The sequence below is a fragment of the Pteropus medius genome, unplaced genomic scaffold (genome assembly GCF_902729225.1).
Source record: "Pteropus medius unplaced genomic scaffold, Ma_sr-lr_union100, whole genome shotgun sequence".
NCBI classification, from domain to species: domain Eukaryota; kingdom Metazoa; phylum Chordata; class Mammalia; order Chiroptera; family Pteropodidae; genus Pteropus; species Pteropus medius.
Window position 1 is genome coordinate 10,785,664 of NW_024344240.1, and position 9,789 is coordinate 10,795,452.

At 33.2% G+C, this 9,789-nt stretch overlaps 1 pseudogene; it reads left to right on the forward strand.

The window, feature by feature from the left end:
- The first annotated feature begins 6,764 nt into the window (after nucleotides 1–6,764).
- LOC120607551 (uncharacterized) lies at nucleotides 6,765–6,882 on the forward strand (annotated as a pseudogene).
- Nucleotides 6,883–9,789: the final 2,907 nt, after the last annotated feature.

Consider the following 9,789-nt stretch of genomic DNA (forward strand, 5'->3'; position numbering starts at 1 on the left):
TGTGGGCCATCTTCCCCCCGCCCCCCCACCCCCCGCCCATATTAGCCTTAACACTCTTGATCCTCTAGAAAGTCAGGCACGGCCACATCCCCATGCGGCTCATTATGTTGTTGATCATTTCATTCTTTCTGTTCCTGCCAGCTAGTCTGCATCAACTTGCTCCTCATAAAGTCTAGTTCATATTACTCATATACATCCCACAGCCTGCTCTGATAGCACCCCTGTCTCAAACATCAAAGGCTTACTGAAATTGCTAGATAAGCCTCAAAGCTCTTTTTAAATTCTTTAACGTCTTCCTTAATTTATATTAATCTCCTTTAATATACAAATTGTATATGTATCTACCAAGTTTCTAATTTTCTTGGCCCATTTGTAGACAATCAACATTGATTATCAGTTTTTAATAATTGATGACAGTAATTTTCCTAAAGGAAGAAATTATAAACAGCTCTTACATGTATTATTTATTTTTTATAGCTCTGTATGAACTCGAGAAAGAGAAATATATTGTCATATACAGAAAAACAAAACAAAACAAAAAAACAAAAACAGAAAAAAACACCAGTGCTACATAAACCTTGAAGTTGCTAAAACAACTATCACAATAAATAAATATCATTGTCTTCTTTACCTACTTAATAAAAGTCTCTGGCAGGGCTGAAAAAAGATGCTTGTGGTTTGTGTTTAGACATTCCACTGTTGTTCAAGATACACACTTTATTCTGAGCAAAATATTATACAAGTAAGTTTTATTAAAACAATATTTTTTGACAAATATATGCAGCCACCATTTGCGAATATAAGTACTTTCTAAAAGTTTGCTTATAACATGATTATTTGGAACTTCATTTCCCCCAGAAAACTCATATTTTACTTTTATCTCCACCTGACAAAAGTCAACTTCACTTCTATATGGCTAAAACAAATAATGAAAGAGAAATACAAGAACTAGCTGATAACATCAGGAGAGGAAACATAAGAATAATGGGCATTATCAAAGGGGATTAGAAAGCATTTTCAGATAAATAGTGGATGAGAACTTCACAAATCTAAGGAATGAGCTGGAGCTTGGAATTCAAGAAGTCATTAGAACACTCCAATTATCTCAACCCAAAAAGAAGTTCACCAAGACACATTATACTAAATTATCTAAAATTAACAACAAAGACAGAATTCTCAGGGTAGCCAGGAAAAAGAAGATGGTAACCTATAAAGAAAAACCCATTAGATTATTGTCAGACTTCTCAGCACAAATCTTACAAGCTAGAAAGGAATGGAATCAAATATTCAAACTATTAAATGAAAGGCACTACCAGCCTAGAATAATGTATCCAGCTAAGCTCTCCTTTAGATATGAAGAAGAAATAAAGACCTTTCCAGACATACAAAAATTGAGGGAATTCTCCACTACGAGGCCTGCACTACAGGAAATACTGAAAGGGGTCAGCTCGCCTAAAACAAAATGACCAAAAAAAAAAAAAAAAAAGGATTAAGGTGACTAGCAGGCTGATAAAAGCAAAGGAGTGCAACCCTTACTAGGAACAGGGGATTATAAGCTTAAAATAAGAAGAGATTTGCTATAGCAAGATAGTAATGAACATTCAGCATACATAGGAACAAATTGAGACAACAATAACGGAAAAGGGAAGGATTCAAAGATCCAAATTTGCAAAGGAGAATGGAGATAAGGTATGCACAGAAGAAAAGGGACAGTTGTATGTATATAACTATCCTTTACACATTTGTAATGGTAACTACACGCCATAGATTCAGAACTGAAGTATGTAACATAAAATAAGAAGAACCAGAGGCAAAAGCCACAAAAGCCAACAAAATAAAGAAAACAGAAACATGAGGACAAGGAAGCAATGGAAACACAGAGCTACCAGAAAGTGAAAGATAAAATGGCTATCATATTTCAATAATCACCCTAAATGTAAATGGACTGAACTCACCAATAAAAAGTCAGAGTTGCAGATTGGATCAAACACAAAACCCTACCATATGCCGGCTTCGGGAGACACATCTCAGTTCCAAAGATAAATATAGACTCAAAGCGAAAGTGTGGAAAATGATATTTCAAGCAAATGGCATTCAGAGAAAAGCAGGAGTAGCGGTACTAATATTGGACAAAATAGACTTCAAAATAAAAAAGGTAAAGAAAGATACTGAGGACACTTCATAATGATAAAGGGGATCATGCACCAAGAAGACATAACATTTATTAATATCTATGATCCCAATCAGGGAGCCCCAAAATACACAAAGCAATTACTAACAGAACTCAAGGGAGAAACAGATCAAAACACCATTGTAGTAGGAGACTTAAACACCCCACTGTCGGATATGGACAGATCATCTAAACAGAAAAGTATTAAGAAAATAGTATCCTTAAATGACACATTAGATCAATTGGACATAATCGACATTTACAGAGCCTTCCATCCCAAACTGCTTATACATTCTTCTCTGGTGCACAAAGAATATTCTCAAGGACTGATCACATACTAGGACATTAAGATAGCCTCAACAAATATAAGAGGATTGAAATCATACCAACCATATTCTCTGATCATAATGCTTTCAAACTAGAGATCAGCTGTAAAAAGAAATCAGGAAGAACCACAAATACATGGAGATTAAACAACATGCTACTGAAGAATAACTTGGTCAGGGAAGAAAAGAGATTAAAAGACACGGAAACAAATGATAATGATAGTACAACATATCAAAACTTTTGGGACACAGCAAAAGCAATCATAGGAAGAATGTTCAAATCATTACAGGCCTATCTCCAAAAACAAGAATGAACCCAAAAAACAACCTAATGCTTTATCTTAAAAAACTAGAAAAAGAAGAACAAATGAGGCCTAAAGTCAGCAGAAGAAAAGAAATAATCAAAATTAAAGCCAAAATAAATGAAATTGAAAATGAACAAACAAAAAGCAATAGAAAAAATAAGTGCACCAAAGAGCTAGTTCTTTGAGAAAGTTAATAAAATTGACAAACCCCTGGCTAGACTCACTAAAGAAAAAAGAGAAAGAATACAAATAAACAAAATCAGGGATGAAAGAGGAAAAATTACAATAGACACTGCAGAAATACAAAAGGTCATGCAAGAATACTATGAAAAAGTATATAACATCAAATGTAATAACCTAGAAGAAAGGGACCAGTACTTTGAAAAATACAATCTTCCTAGACTGAGTCGAGATCTGGAAAATCTAAATAGACCAATCAGCAGTATGCAAATTGAAACAATCATCAAAAACCTACCAAAAAGGAAAAGTTCAGGACCAAATGGCTTCACCAGTGAATTTAACCAAACATTGAAAGAAGATTTAATACCTATTCTCCTCAAACTCTTCCAAAAAACCAAAGAAGAGGTAATACTTCCCAACTCATTTTATGGGGCCATATTACCCTGATACTAAAACCTGGTAAAGATAACACAAGAAAAGAAAACTACAGACCAATGAACACAGATGCAAAAATCCTAAATAAGATACTAGTGAACCAAATACAGCAACATATTAAAAAGATTATATACCACGATCAAGTGGGCTTCATCCCAGAGGCAAATTGATTAATGTGATATACCACATAAACAAATTAAAAAATAAGAATCATATGATCATATCAATAGATGCAGAAAAAGCCTTCGACAAGATACAGCATCCATTTATGATCAAAACACTTCACAAAAGCAGAATAGAAGGAAAATACCTTAACATCATAAAGGCCATCTATGACAAACCCTCAGCCAACATTATACTTAATGGTGAAAAACTAAAAACCTTCCCTCTAAGATCAGGAACAAGGCAAGGCTGTCCACTATCGCCACTGTTATTCAATATAACATTGGTGTTCCTAGTGAGTGCAATCAGACAAGAGAAAGATATAAAAGGTATCCAAATAGGAAACGAAGAAGTCAAACTATTTTTGAATGAGATGATTCTCTATATAGAAAACCCTAAAGACTCCACAAGAACACTAGAAATAATAAGCAAGTACAATAAACTTTCAAAAATCCATAGTGTTCCTATACTCTAATAATGAAGTGTCAGAAAAAAAGAGTGGAAAAAATAATTCCTTTTGCAATTGCAACAAAAAGAATAAAATACCTAGGAATATATCTAATGAAACATGCGAAGGACCTATATAATGAAAACTAAAAGACCCTATTAAAAGAAATCGAAGAAGATACAAAGAAATGGAAAGGTATTCCGTGTTCTTAGACTGAAAGAATCAACATAGTTAAAATGACCATATTACCTAAAGCATTATACAGATTTAATGTAATCCCTATCAAAATCCTATTGGCATTTTTTAAAGAAATAGAACAAAAAAGCATAAGATTTGTGTGGAAGCACAAAAGGATTGCCAAAGCCATCCTGAGAAAAAAGAATGAGGTTGGAGGCATCACTCTGCTCAACTTCAAATTATATTACAAAGTGACAGTAATCAAAACAGCGTGGTATTGACAGCAAAACAGACATACAAACCAGTGGAACAGAACTGAGAGTCCAGAAGTAAACCCATATTTATATGGGCAAATAATTTTCGACAAAAAGCCAAAACATACAATGGAGAAAGGAAAGCCTCTTTAATAAATGGTGCTGGGAAAACTGGAAAGCCACATGCAAAGGAATGTTGTCTATCACCACACACCAAAAGTAACTCAAAAATGGATTAAAGACCAGAATATAAGACCTGAAAAATAAAATGCATAGAAGAAAACACAAAAACTCAAAAACCTTGGACTTAAAGAGCATTTTATGAATTTTATCACAAAGGCAAGGGAAATAAAAGCAAAAATAAATGAATGGGACTACATTAAATTAAAAGGCTTCTGCTCAGCAAAATAAGCCGTCCCCAAGGTAAAGAGACAACCATCTGAATGGGAAAATATATTTGCAAGCAATGCCTTCGTTAAGGGCCTACTATCCAAAATATACAAAGAACTCATATGACTCAATAACAACAAAAAAAACAAACAATCCAGTCAAAAAATGGGCAGAGCACCTGAACAGACACTTCTCCCCAGAGGACATATAAATGACCAACAAATATATGAAAAGATGCTCAACATCACTAGCTGTTAGGAAAATGCAAATGAAAACCACTGTGAGATATCATCTCACACCTGTTAGAATGGCTATAATCAACAGGACAAGTAATAACAAATGTTAGAGAGGATGCGGAGAAATAAGAACCCTTATACACTACTGGTGGGACTGCAAATTGGTACAGTCACTATGGAAAACAATATGGAGGTTCCTCAAAAACTAAGACTTGATCTACCATATGATCCAGCAATCCCTCTACTGGATATTTACCTCAAAGACTTGAAAACTCATATCCGAAAAGATATTTGCACATCGATATTCATAGCAGCATGGTCCACAGTGGCCAGGACATGGAAGCAACTGAAGTGTCCTACGATAGTGATTGGCTAAAGAAGCTGTGGTCCATATATGCAATGGAATATTACTCAGCCATAAGAAGAGATGAAATACTGCCATTTGCGACAACATGAATGGACCTTGAGATAATCATACTAAGCGAAATAAGCCAGACAGAATAGGTTGAAAATCACATGATATTACTTATATGTGGGATATAAACTTAAAAGCAACAAATGAACAGGACAAAGAAACAAAAATTCATGGACATGGATAATGGACTAGTGGTTACCAGAGAGGAGAAGGGAAAATAAATAAAATGTTAAATACATACATACATACATACATACATACATACATACATACATACATAGTTTTTTTTAAAAAAAAGATTTATATGACAGAAATATATCTCTCCCTACTACAATTCTGGTAGTGGTAATGTCAGGAAAGGCAAGGCAGCAAGCCGGTGGTCGTGGGCACCATGACACATGACCTCTCAGCATATGCAGGACAGAAGAGAACACTATAGAGTCAAGCATTCTTCAGAAATTACAAATTAATTAACAAATACTTGGAGGTAAAGGCTTTCCTGAAATTGCCTTCACTCTACCGAAGATGAATCACACATCCATATGTGTGAGGAGAGAAAAGAGAGGCTTGTCTATTTGTCATTTCAAGGCAATATTTTTTAAAAAAATTTACAAAATCAAACTGAAGTTCCTAGTCCACACAATTTAACCTTAGAAATAATAGCTAGCTAGCTAGCTAGCTAGATGATAGATAGATAGATGATAGGTGATGATAGATAGATAGATGATAGACAGATAGATAGATATAAATAAATAGATAGGAAAAAGTAAACCACAGGGCAAGTAACTGTCTTTTCATTTATCTTTATACTTCTAGGTCCTAATTTTATTTTCAAAGCTCAACTCAACTGCTAGCTCTCATCAAATTATAATGGACATTTTGTCTAAACTTTCTTCTGTTTGTTTATTTGTGTTTATTTATTTATTCTTTCTATGTTATAAGTTATTAGTTATTTATGTACATGGCCTATGACCCTCATGTACAATTTTTTTGTAGATAGGGTTTATGTATCATTAATTTTTACACAAACCAATCAATTAACCAATATTTCTGAAAAGAATGAGCATCTGAAAAATATGAGCAAGTCAAGTTTTGTTTTGTTTTTAAATAGTGCTGCATAACAGAAACATGGTAATTAGAATTTTCCACCTATGTAGCACTCTTTTCAGAGTACAAGCAGATCATTATTACAAGTTGAAGTCTTAAGAATTAAATTCTACTTCCTAAGGACCAATAAGTTCTAAAGTAGCCATTTAAATCTTCAGAGTCTACAGACATGCACCCTGAACATGCCCAATCTCGTCTGATCTCGGAAGCTAAGCAGGGTTGGACCTGATTAGTACTTGGATGGGAGACCACATAGGAATACCAGATGCTGTAGGCGTAAAAAAAAAAATAAATGAATAAATAAATAAATAAGATAGATAGATAGATAGATAGATAGATAGATAGATAGAGAAAGAAAGAAAGAAAGAAAGAAAGAAAGAAAGAAAGAAAGAAAGAAAGAAAGAAAGAAAAAGAAAGAAAGACATCTTCAGAGATGATTTGATAAACAGTTGTCAAGATTTCTCTAAGAACTATAGTTTATATGTTTGCTTATATTTTGCAATTATAGAAATGACACCTTTGGAGATAATAATAAAACTCTGATAGTTTTAAAGAGAATTGGAAAAAGGATGAAATAAGAATTTTTCTCAGCTGGTATATAGACACAAAGTTTATTACTTATTTGCTATATCTAGCATTAAATATAAAATCAGAAAGATACAGGAGGTAATAATTCAATCTTATGCCCCCAATTCATTAAGAAACCAGACTCTAACTATTGGGATCATAACAAAAGATGAAACATAAACTCAGAGATACAATATAAAGTTGAAGTTTTATTTGTTCATTGATAAAAACATCAAGGATGTTTCAGCCACATAAAAATTTAAGAGCAAAGAAATGCCATGAGTATTAGGTCATTAAGAGTTGTAGCATTACCACATCATACCTAGTGCACTAATCACCACCAACTCCTCACTTAGACACGCACGTGCGCACGCACACACACACACACACACACACCAAATGATGAGCACAAATGTGTAATACAAAGAACAAAGTTAATAACAAGAAAATATGTTATTAAGACAAAATACTGTGTACAAAACTTATTTGACTTGTTCTCAATCCAGGCCATTCAAAAATTGATTATTTGGGAATTATCCAGAAAACTTCCTTCTGTTTTCTTTGGCACTTCTATCACAAACCAAAAATGGGTAGGAGTGACGGCAGGAAAAGAAAGTAATTCCACTTAGCTTCTTTGCAACAAATTTGTTAAATACTGTTGGGAGGGAAAATTGAAACTTGTAATTAAATTAGTGTTTTTGATTACTAGAGGATTTTATTTTTTCTCACTCTGAACTCAATTATCCTAGATAATTGAGATCCATAGTAACAGCATTAAAAAAAAAAATGTTTCTCATCAAAGTCATTTTGGAGGAGAGAGAAAACTGAGGAAACTGAAAATCAGACAACCTATCTTCAGTCCTCCCACTCCCACATCTGCCCCAACCTCACCATTTTTACCCTTAGGAGGCTGCATGAAGCTTCCTCCTGTACACAAAGTGAGAAATAGAGCATGATAAATATCATCTGTGCACTTCAGAACTGTGGGTTACCATAGTAGCAAAGCACTTCAGGTGTACTGCTGTGATGTGTTTGGAATTGGAATTAACCTAAAGAACCTAATGCTGTTTCTCTCTAACAAAAAAAAAAAAAAAAAAAAAAAAAGCTTGCAAGCTTGCAAATAAATATAGCTGCAGGGCTTCCCTTAAAGTGAAAGTTTTTAGACTGTCTGCAATGAAAACAATTGACAGAAAAACGTATGCACTTACAACACCCCTACTAAGAAATATATGAGCATTTAGTTAGTTGAAGAAAATCTAAAACTGTCAAGAAAGCAACTTTATGACTATAATCCCTGTCTTGCTGAGAAATCCTGCAATGCTTTCATCAAGGACATCGTTTTTTCAGATGCTCTGTGAACCATCCCACTCTAATAATTATCTGCTGCTAAGCAAGTTCTTTGCATTTTATTCAAGGATATCCCCATAAAACCCAAACAAGATGACTAAAATAGATTACTTATCATTGATATATTTTGAAAGTAATATATAACAAATTCCATTTATCTCCTAAATTTTTCTCTACGAAGATTATACCTAAATCTATAAATTTCTGTGGCATCTTCAAGGTCAAATGACATTTTGTAGAATAAGAAGTCAGTTTTTCCAAAAAAAGTATACAAGTTTTGGTTTCTCTGGCATTTTGTTAAAAAAGAGTCTCTCTACTTGGTGACATTATCCTGAAAGATATTTATGGTGATAATTTGACTCATTTTAAGAATTTCAAGCTTTTCTTTATTATAAAACAAATTAAATTATTTAAGAGTATTTTATACTTTATTCTAGTGTCTTGAAAATTTGGGAAGATCATACCATTTATAACATAACCAGAATAACTGACTAGCCAAATTATTTAATTTCCAACTATGCTAGATAATAACTAAAATTGATTATAATTATCTCTCTAGATTAGTCATTGATGAGTTGATTAAATTTGTAACCTTTATGGTTCAGAGTTGTTTGAAAATGTATTAAATGCCTTTAATATGTCTGCTCTAATATAGTAGGCAGCTAACTTTTATGCACTGGACAGTATACTAGGACTTCTACCTGATTAAGTGAAGTTCTGTTAAGAATATATTATTTCCGTTCTTCTGATTTTCCTTCTTTCCTTCCTTTATCCCTCCCTCCTTAACTATCATTCTGTCTTTCTTTATTCTGTCTTTCATTCACATGTTCAAATTTTAAAATTTGGTTAAAAATCTATTTGTTAAGCTGTAGTAAAGGTTAAGATGCAAAAAAAAAAAGAAAGAAAGAAAGAAAAAGAAAAAGAAAAAAAAGAATGAATGAAATCTATCCTTAAATTTAGAGGTAGCCATGCCCTAATCCATAACCTGTAAATATGTTACCTAACATGGCAAAAGAACTTAGCAAATGTGATTAACCTTAGAAATCTTGATATGAGGAGATTGCTTTAGATTATCTGGTTTAACCTAGTTTAATCACATGGATCTTCAAAGTAGAGAATCTTTAGGTTACAGTTAGAGAAAAATATGATGACATCAGAAAAACAGAAGCATGAGAAGAATTCAACACTCTGCTGCTAGTTCTGAAATGCCCTAGAGTTTCCAGAAATAAGGCAACACCTTGATTTTAGCTCTATGATAACAATATTGGAC